Here is a 17,487-nt window from a genome sequence, read left to right as displayed (position 1 = left end):
TATTAAAATTGAGTTTATTTTATTTTTTTACAGGGACAGTGCACATTAATCAACGTTTCAGTAAAAGTGCCGGTTTTAGCCAGCCGGCAAATTTTCAACCGCAGTCCCTGGACAGATTATTAAAAACAATTACAATATAGACAATCATTGAACAGTGAGCACACGCAGAGTAACATAGGACAAGCAAGACATAGCATACAGACAGAATGAATTGCCATATGTCATCTCCAATGTATCGTCCATGTGAAAAGCCTGTCTGTTCAGGATGAATAATATCTGGTAAAACCTTTGTAATTCTATTCGCTATGCATTTATTACGTGAATCAGGGATGACTCCGTCATTCGTAACAAGTTTCTGTAAGTTATTTTTGGTTGGATTTCTATGTTCAATATTCAAGAAAAAGTTGGTGCTCTGTAATGCATTACAGACAATTCTTGAATAAGTTTCTCCAGTGCCTCTATGGAACAGTTTTTATTGCTATCTACCTGTGCTGTTAGTTCCTCTATTTCCTTTGTCATTCTAATCTCCTTCGACCAAAACTCCTATTGTTTTAATGATGAATATTGAATTGAATGGCCTCTGAAAGTACATTTGAAAGTGTCCCACACAGTAAGGGGATCTGCTGTACCTATGTTATGTCGGAAAAAGTCAGTTATTTTGTCTTGGTTAAGAACAGATTGTCATCCAGTAGGCTTCGATTACATTTCCAATAAATGCACGGACGTGGAAATTCTGTATGAGTTATGTGGATGCCAATTAGATGGTGTTTTGATCACATTCTGTCTCCTATGAACTATTTTTAAAACTTTTGGTGCAAGCGAGAAGGACAGGAAAGTAGTCAAATCGACTAACTTGATTAACCCTCTTCCATGTATACAAATATCTCACTAGGTCAAGATGTTTTTGCCTCCATATATTCACAAGTTCTGAGTGTGAAGTGCCTCAAGCTGATAGTCTGCAGTGTGATTTCCTATAGGGTCCATTTTAGATACTTAAAACGGTGATATAATCCCCCGCCAAAATAATAAAATCGTTGGTTGAATGTCAGATCGGTAGAGTGTTGTAGATATTTTAGAAGAAGTGTGGATTGTCGTTATGTGGACCATATACTGTAAATTGATGAGCCAAATCTGTTAATTGTCCAAAAGCATATTTAAAAGGATCCACCTACCTTGCGGATTTGCACATTCTGATTGAAATTATTGTTACTTAAAATCATCACCCCCTTTGAATTTCTTTGCCCATTACAGAAATACATTTCTCCCCCCTTATGCCTTTTCCATACACCCTCATCTACAGTGGGGGGAAAAAGTATTTGATCCCCTGCTGATTTTTTATGTTTGCCCACTTACAAAGAAATGATTTGTCTATAATTTTAATAGTAGGTGTAACGGCTGTTGTCAGGAATAGAGGACCAAAACGCAGCAGGAATGTGGATGCTCATCTTGATATTTATTTTAAATAAAGAGAACACCAAAACGAAGAACGCAAGAACAACAAAACAGTCTTGTCAGGCTCACACAGGCAAAACAAGAAACAAACAATCTCCCACACACACTTAACCAAACACATACCCATATATAGGACTCTCAATCAGAGGCAACTAGAAAACAACTGCCTCCAATTGAGAGTCCAACCCCAATAAACTAGACATAGAAATACAAAAGACTAGAGACCACATAGAAATACAAACCTAGAACATAACCCCAAAAACCCGGAACTAACTAAACCAACACCCTACTAAATAAATCACCACCCCGAACCACATAAACAAAATACCCTCTGCCACGTCCTGACCAAACTACAATAACAAATAACCCTTATACTGGTCAGGACGTGACAGTACCCCCCCTAAAGGTGCAGACCCCGGATGCACCTCATAAATATATATATTTTTTTTTAAAACAACAACAAAAAATCCCTCTAAACTAAAGGGAGGGAAGGGAGGGTGGCTGCCGTCACCGACGGCACTTGTGCTACACCCCCCCTCCCCAACCCACCTACACAGGAGGTGGTTCTGGCTCCGGCCTACTGTCCTCCAGAATGCAGACAGACTTGCTCAGTTTCTGGCCGTAGGCAGACTCCCATCATTCCGGATCGTAGGCAGACCTCTTCCGTTCCACACTGTAGGCAGACTCATTCGATACACAGTTAATCATCTTTAGCTCCGGATTGTCAACAGACTTACTCAGTTCCGGGTTGCTGATCGACTCCCTTGGTTCTGGGTCACAGGCAGACCCCTTCGGTTCCGGGTCGCAGGCAGACCCCTTCGGTTCCGGGTCGCAGGCAGATTCCCTCAGTTCCGGGTCACAGGCAGATTCCCTCGGTCCCGGGTCGCAGGCAGACCCCTTCGGTTCCGGGTCGCAGGCAGACCTCTTCGGTTCCGGGTCGCAGGCAGACCCCTTCGGTTCCGGGTCGCAGGCAGACCCCTTCGGTTCCGGGTCGCAGGCAGACTCCCTCGGTTCCGGGTCGCAGGCAGACTCCCTCGGTTCCGGGTCGCAGGCAGACTCCCTTGGTTCCGGGCTAGACACTGTTGCCGGATACTCTGGACTGCACACTGTTGCCGGATACTCTGGACTGCACACTGTTGCCGGATACTCTGGACTGCACACTGTTGCCGGATACTCTGGACTGCACACTGATGCCGGATACTCTAGACTGCACACTGATGCCGGATACTCTGGACTGCACACTGATGCCGGATACTCTGGACTGCACACTGTTGCCGGATACTCTGGACTGCACACTATTGCCGAACTCTCGAGGCTGGGCTGACACACTGGAAGCCTGATGCGTGGTACTGGTACTGGATGTGCAAGTCTGGGGACACGCACCTCAGGGCTAGTGCGGGGAGCGGGAACAGGCCGAGTCAGACTGGGTTGACGCACTGGAAGGCAGATGCGTGGTGCTGGTACTGGAGATATCAGCCTGGGAACACGCACCTCAGGGCTAGTGCGGGGAGCGGGAACAGGACAAGTCGGACTGGGCTGACGCACTGGACCGTAGAGGCTTACTGGCGGTCTCGAGCGCAGAACTGGCATCGCTCTTACCGGCTGGATGCTCACTTCCCCCTGGCAAATGCGGGGCGCTGGTATTGCGCATACCGGCCTAAAAATACTTGGCCTTGCCACAGTACCCATTACCCCGAAGCACGGGACCTGTCCAGTCACTGGTTGCCCAAAAAAGGTACGAGGATTTGGCCTGGGGCTCACTCCTCGCCCAGCCAAACTACCCGTGTGCCCCCCCCCAAAAGATATCTTGGGGCTGCCTCTCGGGCTCCATAAAATCCTCCACAGCCTTGGAAATGCCTCTCCTCAACTCTGCCCATGTCTCCTTTTCCCGACAGTCCATATCATATTCCCATCGCTCCCTTCTCCGCTGCTTGGTCCTATTGTGGTGGGAGATTCTGTAACGCTGTCGTCGGGAATAGAGGACCAAAACGCAGCAGGAATGTGGATGCTTATCCTGATATTTATTTTAAAATATGAGAACACCAAAACAACAAAACGAAGAACGCACGAACAACAAAACAGTCTTGTCATGCTCACACATGCAAAACAAGAAACAATCTCCCACAAACACTTAACCAAACACATACCCATATATAGGACTCTCAATCAGAGGCAACTAGAAAACACCTGCCTCCAATTGAGAGTCCAACCCCAATAAACTAGACATAGAAATACAAAAGACTAGAGACCACATAGAAATACAAACCTAGAACATAACCCCAAAAACCCGGAACTAACTAAACCAACACCCTACTAAATAAATCACCTCCCCAAACCACATAAACAAAATACCCTCTGCCACGTCCTGACCAAACTACAATAACAAATAACCCTTATACTGGTCAGGACGTGACAGTAGGTTTATTTGAACAGTGAGAGACAGAATAACAACAAAACAATCCAGAAAAACGCATGTCAAAACTGTTATAAAATGATTTGCATTTTAATGAGGGAAATAAGTATTTGACCCCTCTGCAAAACATGACTTAGTACTTGGTGGCAAAACCCTTGTTGGCAATGACAGAGGTCAGACGTTTCATGTAGTTGGCCACCAGGTTAGCACACATCTCAGGAGGGATTTTGTCCCACTCCTCTTTGCAGATCTTCTCCAAGTCCTTAAGGTTTCGAGGCTGACGTTTGGCAACTCGAACCTTCAGCTCTCTCCACAGATTTTCTATGGCATTAAGGTCTGGAGACTGGCTAGGCCACTCCAGGACCTTAATGTGCTTCTTCTTGAGCCACTCCTTTGTTGCCTTGGCCATGTGGTTTGGGTCATTATCATGCTGGAATACCCATCCACGACCCATTTTCAATGCCCTGGCTGAGGAAAGGAGGTTCTCACCCAAGATTTGACGGTACATGGCCCCGTCCATCGTCCCTTTGATACGGTGAAGTTGTCCTGTCTCCTTAGCAGAAAAACACCCCCAAAGCATAATGTTTCCATCTCCATGTTTGACGGTGGAGATGGTGTTCTTGGGGTCATAGGCAGCATTCCTCCTCCTCCAAACACGGCGAGTTGAGTTGATGTCAAAGAGCTCCATTTTGGTCTCATCTGACCACAACACTTTCACCAGTTGTCCTCTGAGTCATTCAGATGTTCATTGGCAAACTTCAAACGGGCATGTATATGTATTCTTGAGCAGGGGGACCTTGCGGGCACTGCAGGATTTCAGCCATTCACGGCGTAGTGTGTTACCAATTGTTTTCTTGGTGACTATGGTCCCAGCTGCCTTGAGATCATTGACAAGATCCTCCCATGTAGTTCTGGGCTGATTCCTCACCGTTCTCATGATCATTGCAACTCCACGAGGTGAGATCTTGCATGGAGCCCCAGGCCGAGGGATATTGACAGTTCTTTTGTGTTTCTTCCATTTGCGAATAATCGCACCAAATGTTGTCACCTTCTCACCAAGCTGCTTGGCGATGGTCTTGTAGCCCATTCCAGCCTTGTGTAGGTCTACAATCTTGTCCCTGACATCCTTGGAGAGCTCTTTGGTCTTGGCCATGGTGGAGAGTTTGGAATCTGATTGATTGCTTCTATGGACAGGTGTCTTTTTTACAGGTAACAAGCTGCGGTTAGGAGCACTCCCTTTAAGAGTGTGCTCCTAATCTCAGCTCGTTACCTGTATAAAAGACGCCTGGGAGCCAGAAATCTTTCTGATTGAGAGGTGGTCAAATACTTATTTCCCTCATTAAAATGCAAATCAATTTATAACATTTTTGACATGCGTTTTTCTGGATATTTTTGTTGTTATCTGTCTCTCAATGTTCAAATAAACCTACCATTAAAATTATAGACTGATAATTTCTTTGTCAGTGGGCAAACGTACAAAATCAGCAGGGGATCAAATACTTTTTTCCCCCACTGTATGGTTGTGGAGTGGGTTAATTATCCTGCCAACAATGAATATTATATTCCTTCTCTTTTAGCCAAGTAAGGACTGATCAGCTTTTTCTATTATCTGCTAAACCAGTACAATTATAGCTAGATATACTTATTTCACTCATTACCATAATGTGACATAAGTTTCAGTTATACTTACCAGTATACTTGTAACCAAAAAACAACACATTCGGAGGGCTGAGTGTCTGTGGGTATTCGGTCCTCCTTTCTACATGGTTGGTGAATTATGGTCACTAATTAGTAAGGAACTTCCCTTACCTGGTTGTCTAGGGCTTAATTGAAAGGAAAAAACAAAAATCAGCAGACTAGGCCCTCTATGGAATGAGTTTGACACCCCTGGAGTAGATTTTACAGCGGCTCATTATCGGCTCACCTTGCAGTTGTCAATCACAACAATGGAAAGCATATCATATAATTTTGTTCAGTTCATTCAGTTCATACACAATAAAAATGTAAGAAGAGCTTGGCAATAACATTATAGCCTCACTTATACTCATTCCATCCATCAAAATAAAGGCAAGGCATATCATACCAGTTCGTTCAGTTCATTAGATCCAATTGTCCGTAAAGAAGAACACGTAATAAAGTTCTTAATGACCATATTTGAGGACCGGCAATAACTGAGGAAGAAAAAATGTAATAATGATTATAAATGGTATCCGATTTACGCATCACAACCCCCTTGAAAGAATACATAACCCATTGCAGATGTCCATCAGAGAAAGATAAATATTGATTCCTTCCGAAAGATATCTCAGTTTCAAGGTCTCATCTTAGAGAGAAGAAGCCTCATGAGGTGTTGGTCTGTCACATGTTATGAAACAGTGTTGGTCGGTCACATGAATGAAACAAAACGGTAATGGTTTAAGATTTTTGAATGACATTTACGGTGTTAAATTAGTAACTATAATTGTAATAAAAATGTATACTGTAGGCTTCTCCAATATAGAACTTAGACCACCTTCAAACTTCTTCTATGTTATCATAACCTTTTTAAATTAATCAATATTCTCTATCAATGTCCTATTCACTCCGATTTACATCCGCTGAGGGAGTAGCCTCAATATAGCAATGTACGGACTTTTAATCAAAACCAATCCTTATTTTCAGTTTCGTTTAGCTTGCCAGTTAACTAATTTAAATCTACGTTTACATAGTCCCCCCCAAAAATGCTATAGTGGAGCCAAAAATGCATGTGGATAAAGTAAAAAATGTAATAAAAAAATTAAATGCAGTGTCTAGTGTCGTCTAATGTTATGTGTTTGGAACTATCTCAGCATACTCACAGCCATTTTGTAATCTTTGAGTCCCTGATGATCTGGTTGTTGATGTAAAGCTTAACCACTACTAAGCGCACGTTCTGGTTCTCTGCTCTCTGCTTTTTGAAAATGGGATAAGCTCTTTCTTTATGATGATTCTTTAGGACTGTGACCAGACCAGACCAGCCACTGTATGTCCTTCCTTCCTTCCTTCCTTCCTTCCTTCCTTCCTTCCTTCCTTCCTTCCTTCCCTCCCTCCTCTCTCTGAGCTCTTTCTTTATGATGACTTTTAGGACTGTGACAAGACCAGCCACTGTATGTGCTTACTGGCAGACTGGCTGTAATTGAGGATCAGCTGTTTAAATGGCCCAAAGCTTAGACTTCACTCTCACTAATTACTAACCACTAATGGGCTCAGCTCTCACAGTGAAGTATATGTGGTCAGGGGTAGATTACTGTTATTGACTTGAAGTGCACTGATCAGAGAGCTACTGTACCACTAACAACAACATCTCAACATGCAGCTGAAATAGGTCATAGGAAGCCACACACACACACACACACACACACACACACACACACACACACACACACACACACACACACACACACACACACACACACACACACACACACACACACACACACACACACACACACACACACACACACACACACACACACACACTGATCAGAGAGCTTCACTAACAACATAATCTCAAGTATAAAGCTTTCATAGCTCATAAGAAGTCAACCAACCCCCCTGCCTTTCAGAAGCATTTCATGTAATATTTTCAGAGCTCATAACTTATAAGCATGTTTCATCCTTCATTCTCATACTGTGCTTTTCATTCCGCTATCAAGTATCCAACTAGCTCTCACAGTCTCAGAATTAGACGTTCATCCATGTTTCTCAAACTTCAAATGTTGAAGTGTTTAAGGTTAAGTTTATGCATTAACTCTGAGACCTTATGGTTAGGCATTCATTCAAAATGGTTAAGGTAAGGGTTAAAGGTTTTGGATAGGCTTAAAACAAAAATCTGAAAAACTACTTTTTAATTGCTGGATTTGAAATTGCAACCTTTGGAATCAGTGGCAGAGGTAGATGCTTCCTGTCCACAACACCCTTGAAAACTGAAACCTACTTGAAGGCAATGTTGCGCACTGTTGCCCCTAGTGGCTGGTTTCCATATCACTCCCGACATCCTCAGACATGAATGGACGTCGAATACTGACTTGCATCACAGGTGACCTGGCTGATAGAAATAGCAGGAGCATAGAAACAGCATTAGAAATAACCATATACTTCTATTACCTAGGCACATCAGATTGTAATCTATGCTTGACTGGAGACCGGGGAAAAAGCAAGCTGAAGAAAAAGTGTTGGCCGACACTGTTTCCAACAACAAGCACTCCATTAATGGGAGTGACAGCAGCTTCCCGGGGCAGAATTTAAAAGGGAGAAGAAGCAAATAGCTCTGTGCATTTCAATGTAACTTCCTATCTCCTATGTCTAACTTCCTATGTGTCACACATGGATACGTCTCAGCAGGAGCTTGTTTCAGTACATTCATTTGTGAGCTTCTCAACATGCACACAAACCCATACCTTTCTAAGTAACTCTCTCTCCTCCCCCCTCTCTCTTTCACCATCTCTCCCTCTCATCAGCTACCAGAATTCCAGACATTTCGAAGTAACTGTCTCTCTCCGCCCCTCCTACCTTCAGCTAGATGAAAAGTCAAAAGGTAATTCCTACAAATGCATCAAGTCTAGCAGGTGCATATCAAGCAGTTACTATGGTATCAAAGTATCAGCAGTCCTCTGCAAGTTTTACCCCTCTAGCCAATCAGAAGTATAAGTACCTTTTAATTAAGTTTTTCATAACTACACAAAGTAAGCAAACACACAAACAGGCCTGCATCTAACACACAGACATGCACGCCCAGGGCCGGCTCCAGACATAAGCAACATAAACAGTATTTATATAGTCCAATTCATCCCAAAGGAATTCAATGGGGTTGAGGTCAGAGCTCTGTGCAGGCAAGTCAAGTTCTTCCACACCAATCTTGGCAAACCATTTCTGTAAGGACCTCGCTTTGTTAATGGGGCCATTGTCATGCTGAAACAGGAAAAGGCCTTCCCCAAACTGTTGCCATAAAGTTGAAAACACATAATCGTCTAGAATGTCATTGTTATCTGTAGCGTTACAATTTCCCTTCACTGGAACTAAGGGGCCCGAAGCATGAAAAACAGCCCCAGAGCATTATTCCTCTTCCCCCAAACTTTACAGTTGGCACTATGCATTGTGGCAGGTAGTGTTCTCCTGGCATCCGCCAAACCCAGATTCCTCCGTCGGACTGCCAGATGGTGAAGCGTGATTCATCACTCCAGAGAACATATTTCCACTGCTCCAGTTCAATGGCAGCGAGCTTTACACCACTTCAGTTGACGCTTGGCATTGTAAATGGTGATCTTAGGCTTGTGTGCGGATGCTCGGCCATGGAAACACATTTCATGAAGCTCCCGACAAACAGTTGTTGTGCTGACCTTGCTTCCAGAGGCTGTTTGGAACTTTAAAGTGAGTGTTGCAACTGAGGACAGACGATTTTTACGTGCTACGCGCAGATTGTTTTTGTCTGGAAAATTGCAAGCCTACTTGCAGGCCTGATATGGCCTCTAAACCATGAGTTTCAGGACACTGAATTAAGGTAAAGCTAGGCCTCAAAACAAGGTCTTATGACAGGGTTTCCCAAACTCAGTCCTCGGGACCCCAAGGGATGCATGTTTTGTTTTTGGCCCTAGCACTAAACAGCTGATTCCAATAATAAACTATTATTGGAAATTTTGTTAAGGCAAAAACCAAAACATGCACCCCTCGGGGTCCCAAGGACCAAGTTTAGGAAACACTGCCTTATGAGACACTGTATGTAATATCATATCATAAAGACTTTATTTACAATTTGTATTTATAATGTAGTCCAGCAAAATTAAGGCAGTTAAAAATGTTACAATACATTCACAGATTTCACAACACACTGTGCCCTCAGGCCCCTACTCCACCACTACCACGTATCTGCAGTACAAAATCCATGTGTATGTGTGTGTATGCATGTGTCTGTGCCTATGTTTGTGTTTCTTCACAGTCCCTCGCTGTTCCATAAAGGGTATTTTTATCTATAATCAATAATTTTACTGCATCAGTTACTTGATGTGGAATAGAGTTCCATGTAGTACTGTGCACCTCCCATAATCTGTTGTGGACTTGGGGACTGTGAAGAGACCTCTTGTGGCATATGCATGAGTGTCCAAGCTGTGCGCCAGTAGTTCAAACAGACAACTCTGAATTCAACATGTCAATACCTCTCATAAATACAAGTAGTGATAAAGTCAATCTTCCTACCACTTTCATTCCTCCTACTGGCCCTCCAACAGAATCTGGTCTCCCATCCAAGGACCAACCAGGACCAACCTTACTTAGCTTCAGAAGCAAGCCAGCAGTGGGATGCAGGGTGGTATGCTGCTGAACAGTAGTCCAGATGTGACAAAACTAGGGCCTGTAGGACCTGCCTTGTTGGTGGTGCTGTTAAGAAGGTAGAGCAGCGCTTTATTATGGACAGAGTTCTCCCCATCTTAGCTACTGTTGTATCAATATGTTTTAACCATGACAATTTACAATCCAGGTTTACTTCTTGCAGTTTAGTCACCTCAACTTGCTCAATTTCACATTATTTATTACAAGATTTTAGTTGAAGTTTAGGGTTTAGTGATTTTTTTTGTCCCAAATACAATGCTTTAGTTTTAGAAATATTTAGGACTAATGTATTACTTGCCACCCACTCTGAAATTAACTGCAGCTCTTTGTTAAGTGTTGCAGTCATTTCAGTTGCTGTAGTAGCTGACGTGTATAGTGTTGAGTAAGGGGCCTAGACAGCTGCCCTGGGGAATTCCTGATTCTATCTGGATTATGTTGGAGAGTGTTCCATTAAAGAAAAACAGTTAACTCTTCATCCACAATATAACAGGGGGTGTAAAGCCATAACACACATTTTTTCCAGCAGCAGACTATGATCAATAATGTCAACAACCGCACTTAACAGCCCCCACAATCTTTTTGTCACGTCCTGACCAGTAAGGGGTCATTTTGTTATGATAGTTTGGTCAGGACATGGCAGGGGGTGTTTGTTTTGTGTGTTGTGGGGTTTTTGGGTTGATCTATGTTATTCTATTTCTATGTTTAAATATCTAGCTTTTCTGTTTCTATGTTGGAATTGTTTGGGGTTGGTCTCTAATTGGAGGCAGCTGAATCTCATTGACTCTGATTAGAGACCATATTTATGTAGGGGTTTTCTCATTGTGTTTTGGTGGGTGGTTAATTTCTGTTTTGTATTACTTACCTGACAGAACTGTTTGGCTGACGTTTTTAGTTTCTTTGTTTCAGTGTTCAGATCAAATAAATACATGATGAGCACTAACCACGCCGCGCCTTGGTCTACTCCATTACACTTTTTATGATCAATTTACACTTCTTATGATCAATTACTCTCAGCCAATCATCAGTCATTTGTGTAAGTGCTGTGCTTGTTGAATGTCCTTCCCTATAAGCGTGCTGAAAGTCTGTGTGTCAATTTGTTTACTGTAAAATAGCATTGCATCTGTTCAAACACAATTTTTTCTAAAAGTTTACTAAGGTTTGGTAACAGGTTGATTGGTCGGCTATTTGAGCCAGTAAAGGGGGCTTTACTATTCTTAGGTAGCAGAATGACTTTTGCTTCCCTCCAGGCCTGGGGTTACACACTTTCCTATGGGCTTAAATTTAAAATATGTCAAATAGAAGTGGCAATATCGTCCGCTATTATCCTCAGTCATTTTCCATCAAAGTTGTCAGACCCCGGTGGCTTGTCATTGTTGATAGACAACAATAGTTTTTTCACTTCTTCCACTCCCACTTTATGGAATTCAAAATGACAATGCTTGTCTTTCATATTTTGGTCAGATATACTTGGATGTGTAGTGTCAGCGTTTATTGCTGGCATGTCATGCCTAAATTTGCTAATCTTGCCAATGAAAAAATCATTAAAGTAGTTGACAATATCAGTGGGTTTTGTGATGAATGAGCCATCTGATTCAATGAATGATGGAGCTGAGTTTTCCTTTTTCCAAATGTTTTATTTAAGGTGCTCCAAAGCTTATTACTATCAGTCTTTATGTCATTTATCTTAGTTTCATAGTGTAGTTTCTTCTTCTTTTCATTCAGTTTAGTCACATAATTTTTCTATTTGCAATACGTTTGCCAATCGGTTGTGCAGTCAGACTTAACTGCCATTCCGTATGCTTCATCCCTCTCAACCAGACAGTTTTTCAATTCCTCATCAATCAACAGGGATTTTCTTAAGTGATACATGCATATTAACTCTGGAAAAAGCAATTTCATAAATGTGTCAAGTGCAGCGTCTGTTTTATTACACACTACATCAACATAGGAATCACTACAAAATGTATTTTATGACCTGTTATACACTATATTAGGCCCAGCCTTTGGGACTTTGATTGTCCTAGATGTGGCTACTATATTGTGATCACTACATCCAATGGATCTGGATACTGCTTTCAGACACATTTCTGCAGCATTAGTAAAGATGTTATCAATACTGTACATGTTGCTGATTTCATTCCTGTGCTCTTTATAACTACCCTGGTAGGTTGACTGATAACCTGAACCAGGTTGCAGGTATTGGTTACAGTTTGAAGCTTTTTCTTGAGTCGGTAGCTTGATGAAAGCCAGTCAATATTTAAATCACCCAGAAAATATAGCTCTCTGTTGATATCACTGACATTATCAAGCATTACACATGATATTCAGATATTGACTGTTAGCACTTGGTGGTCTACAGCAGCATCCCACAAGAATGGGCTTTAGGTGAGGCAGATGAACCTGTAGCCATATTACTTCAACAGTATTTAACATGAGATCCTCTCTAAGCTTTACAGGAATGTGGTTCAGAATATAAACAGCAACACCTCCACCATTGGCATTTCTGTATTTTCTGTAAATGTTATAACCTTCTATTGCTACCACTGTATCATCAAATGTATTATCTAAGTGAGTTTCAGAGATAGTCAGAACATTAATGTCCTCTGTTACTAGCAAATTATTGATTTTGTCAAACTTGTTACTTAAGCAGTGCATTCGAAAAGTATTCAGACCCCTTTACTTTTTCCACATTTTGATACGTTACAGCCTTATTCTGAAATGGATGAAATTATTTAATCAATCTACACATAATACCACAAAATGACAAAGCAAAAACAGGTTTTAATACATTTTTAATATAACATTTCCATAAGTATTCAGACCCTTTACTCAAGTCTGGGCTCTGGCTGAGCCACTCAAGGACATTGAGAGTTGTCCCAAAAGCAGTCCTGCATTGTCTTGGCTGTGTGCTTAGGGTCATTGTCCTGTTGGACCCCAGTCTGAGGTTCTGAGACTGAGTATTCTCCCTCAATTGCTCAGTTTAGCTGGGCGACCAGTTCTAGGAAGAGTGTTGGGGGTTCCAAAACATCTTCCATTTAATAATGATGGAGGACACTGTGCTCCTGAGGACTTTCAATGCTGCAGACATTTTTTTGTTACCCTTCCTCAGATGAGTGCCTCGACGCAATCCTGTCTCAGAGCTCTATGGACACTCCCTTCAACCTCATGACTTGGTTTTTGCTCTGACATGCACTGTCAACTGTGGGACTTTATATAGACAGGTGTATACCTTTCCAAATCATGTTCAATCAATTACATTTACCACAGGTGGACTCCAATCAAGTTTTAGAAACATCTCAAGGATGATCACTGGAAACTGGATACACCTGAGCTCAATTTCGAGTCTCACAGCAAAGGGTCTGAGTACTTATGTAAATAAGGTATTTCTGTTTCTTTGGTTTTGTACATTTCCAAACATTTCTAAAAACCAGTTTTCGCTTTGTCATTATGGGGTTTTGTGTGTAGATTGATGAGGAAAACATTTAATTTAATACATTTTAGAATAAGGCTGTAATGTAACAAAATGTGGAAAAGATCAAGGGGTCTGAATACTTTCCGAATGCACTTTATGGTAACATGGGATATTTTGAGTACTTTTCTTCTTGGATGCTTACTTGTTTTCATTGCTTTACTGGAAAGCTGAGCAGAAGTAGATATGCTTATGTTATTTATGTTAGTGCAGGGTGAGTGGCACACAATGGACATCCTACAAGGGCACACTGCCTCAGTGCTAACAGTATAAATCTAGTTCATAGGCACATGATTACTGCATACAATAGCTGTAGGATCAGCAGAGGCATTCAGGGCAGTTAGAGGGACATAAATTAGGTCACTTACATTGTGTCTACTAACGCCTCTGGTATAATGTACATTTGCTGAAGCATTATGACAACTCAGCATCACAATGATAGGGATTAACTGAGCTGGGCTTGGGTAATTGATAAGTCATTGTTTCAACGCAGCCTTATTATGCTGTGAAAGGATCCAGGAACCCAAATAATTTGGGTGGATCCCATCCTCCTTAGAAAATGTGTTTTGTTTCCAAAAGGTATCGAAGTTGTCAACAAAAGTTCTTTAAAATCCAGCTTCAACTGTTTAGAGCTGCCCTTCATAATGTCAATAAAACCCACATGGACTATGATAGAATGGATTGCCATGTCCTGATGTAGTACATTCAGGAGCAGCTTAGTAATGTCATTTACTCGAGCTCTGGGATAGGACATTGTTTTTGCACTAGGAACGATCATATTTCTTACCATGGAGCAGGAAATACACCTACTCCCATGCTTCACAGGATTCGGAGCCGTTAATGGATGGGCGAGAGGCAGGATAACTTGAGCCCGTTGCTCCCGGCGCCTGGTGCAGGCCTCTGACAGGCAAGGGGGCTCTCAAGCAGCTAGATGTTCTTTACCATTCGGCCATCAGATTTGCCACCAATTCTCCTTATAGGACACAGCACTCTATACTACTCTGTAAACTGCTCATCTCTGTATACCCATCGCAAGACCCACTGGTTGATGCTTATTTATAAAACCCTCTTAGGCCTCACTACACCCTATCTGAGATATCTACTGCAGCCCTCATCCTCCACATACAACACCCATTCTGCCAGTCACATTCTGTTAACTTCTTACAGATCATTGGGACGCTACCGTCCCACCTGGCCAACATCCGGTGAAATCGCTGGGCGCCAAATTCAAATTACAGAAATCGTAATATTAAACATTCATGAAAATACAAGTGTCATACATCATTTAAAAGCTTAATTTCTTGTTAATCCAGCCCCGTTGTCAGATTTCAAAAAGGCTTTACGGCGAAAGCATACCATGCGATTATCTGAGGACAGCGCCCCGCACACAAAAGCATTACATACATTTTCCAACCAAGCAGATCCGTCACGGAAGTCAAAAATAGCGATAAAATAAATCACTTACCTTTTGAAGATCTTCATCTGGTTGCAATCACATGGGTCACAGCTACATAACAAATGGTCCTTTTGTTCGATAAAGTCCTTCTTTATATCCCAGAAAAGTAATTTTCAATGGCGCGCTTGACTCAGTAATCCACCGGTTTCCCTCATTCAAAATGCATACAGAATGAATCCTGTAAGTTACCAATAAACTTCTTCTAAACAAGTCAAACAACGTTCCTAATCAATCCTCAGGTACCCTATTATGTAAATAAACGATCAAATTTAAGACAGAGAATACAGGATACCATTACCGGAGATAAATAACGAAGTACGCACACTTACCGGAACGCGCCACAAACACTATAGCCAAAATGGGAGCCACATAGAAAAAATACAAATGTATTTTTCAAAAAACAAGCCTGAAACTCTTTCTAAAGACTGTTGACATCTAGTGGAAGCCATAGGAACTGCAAGCTGTGAGGACTTCCTTTTATATTCCCATTCCCAGCCGTTGTAATCAGAGGTGAGCTGAAGAAAAAAACATCTGGATGGATTGTCCTCTGGTTTTCACCTGCCATATCAGTTCTGTTATACTCACAGACATTATTTTAACCTCTCTGGCGCAGGTGGGACGAATTCGTCCCACCTGCGTAACAGCCACTTAAATCCAGTGGCGCGATTTTTGAAACGTTTGAAATACTATTACTTCAATTTCTCAAACATATGACTATTTTACAGCTATTTAAAGACAAGACTCTCGTTAATCTAACCACACTGTCCGATTTCAAAAAGGCTTTACAACGAAAGCAAAACATTAGATTATGTCAGGAGAGTGCCCAGCCAGAAATAATCAGACACCCATCAGCCACGTTTTGTTCATGCGTTCTAGACACTATCAGAATACTAAATCACGGTCACGAGCATGGCGCATGGCGTGACAAAAAATTCTAAATACTCCATTACCGTACTTCGAAGCATGTCAACCGCTGTTTAAAATCAATTTTTATGCCATTTATCTCGTAGAAAAGCGATAATATTCCGACTGGGAATCTGCAATAACCTAAACAGCCGAATGAAATTTCTCCACGGGGGCGAATCGCGCACGCGCCTCATTGCATTGTCACCTAATGGGACACTTGGAAAAGGCGATAATCTGTTTCAGCCTGAGGCCGCCTCGTCATCGTTCCTGTTTTTCCTGGGCTCTGAGAGCCTATTGGAGCCCTAGGAATTGTCACGTTACAGCTAAGATCCTTACTCTTCAATAAACAGAGGCAAGAAGAACGACTCCTTGTCAGACAGGCCACTTCCTGCATGAAACCTTCTCAGATTTTTGCCTGCCATAGGAGTTCTGTTATACTCACAGACACCATTCAAACAGTTTTAGAAACTTTAGGGTATTTTCTATCCAAACCTGAACAATAATATGCATATTCTAGCTTCTGAGTTGGTGTAGGAGGCAGTTAAAAATGGGCACATATTTTTTCCAAAATTCTCAATACTGCCCCCTATCACCAACTTAACAGTTTTGGAAACTGAGAGTGTTTTCTATCCAATACTACCAATGATATGCATATCCTAGCTTCTGGGCCTGAGTAACAGGCAGTTTACTTTGGGCACCTCATTCATCCAAACTTCCAAATACTGCCCCCTAGCCTGAAGAAATTAAAGGTCCCCAAAGCACACACATCCCTGGGTCGCTCATCTTTTCAGTTCGCAGCAGCTAGCGTGGAGTGGAAAGAGCTGCAAAAAACACTCAAACTGGACCATTTTATCTCTGTCTCTTCATTCAAAGACTCAATCGTGGACACTTACTGACAGTTGTGGTTGTTTTGTGTGATGTATTGTTGTTTCTACCTTCTTGGCCTTTGTGCTGCTGTCTGTGCCCAATAATGTTTGTACCATGTTTTGTGCTGCTACCATGTTGTGCTGCTGCCATGTTGTGTTGCTACCATGTTGTTGTCATGTTGTGTTTCTGCCATGCTGTATTTTCATGTGTTGCTGCCATGCTATGTTGTTGTCTTAGGTCTCTCTTTATATAGTGTTGTGGTGTCTCTTGTCGGGATGTGTGTTTTGTCCGATATTTTTATTTTATTTTACATTTTTAATCCCAGCTCCCAATGTCGTGGAAATATGAAATCAAATATTTCTCAGATACCGGAACTATCGGAATTCAAATAGACTTCATTACAAAGTAATAAAAGCCGAGCAATTCCATGGAACAACTGATCTCTCCAGTCTCAGGACTCTGCTTTTATACAGTTTTACCATTACATAACAAACATGGTCACTCCTCTCTATGTAAATGACCCTTTGGCCTTTCACCACCATTATCTTTCTGTCTCACTTCTTGCTTGTTCACGGCCACTTC

Source organism: Salmo trutta, chromosome 33, assembly GCF_901001165.1.
Source record: "Salmo trutta chromosome 33, fSalTru1.1, whole genome shotgun sequence".
Taxonomy (NCBI): domain Eukaryota; kingdom Metazoa; phylum Chordata; class Actinopteri; order Salmoniformes; family Salmonidae; genus Salmo; species Salmo trutta.
Note: the sequence above shows the minus strand (reverse complement) of the source record.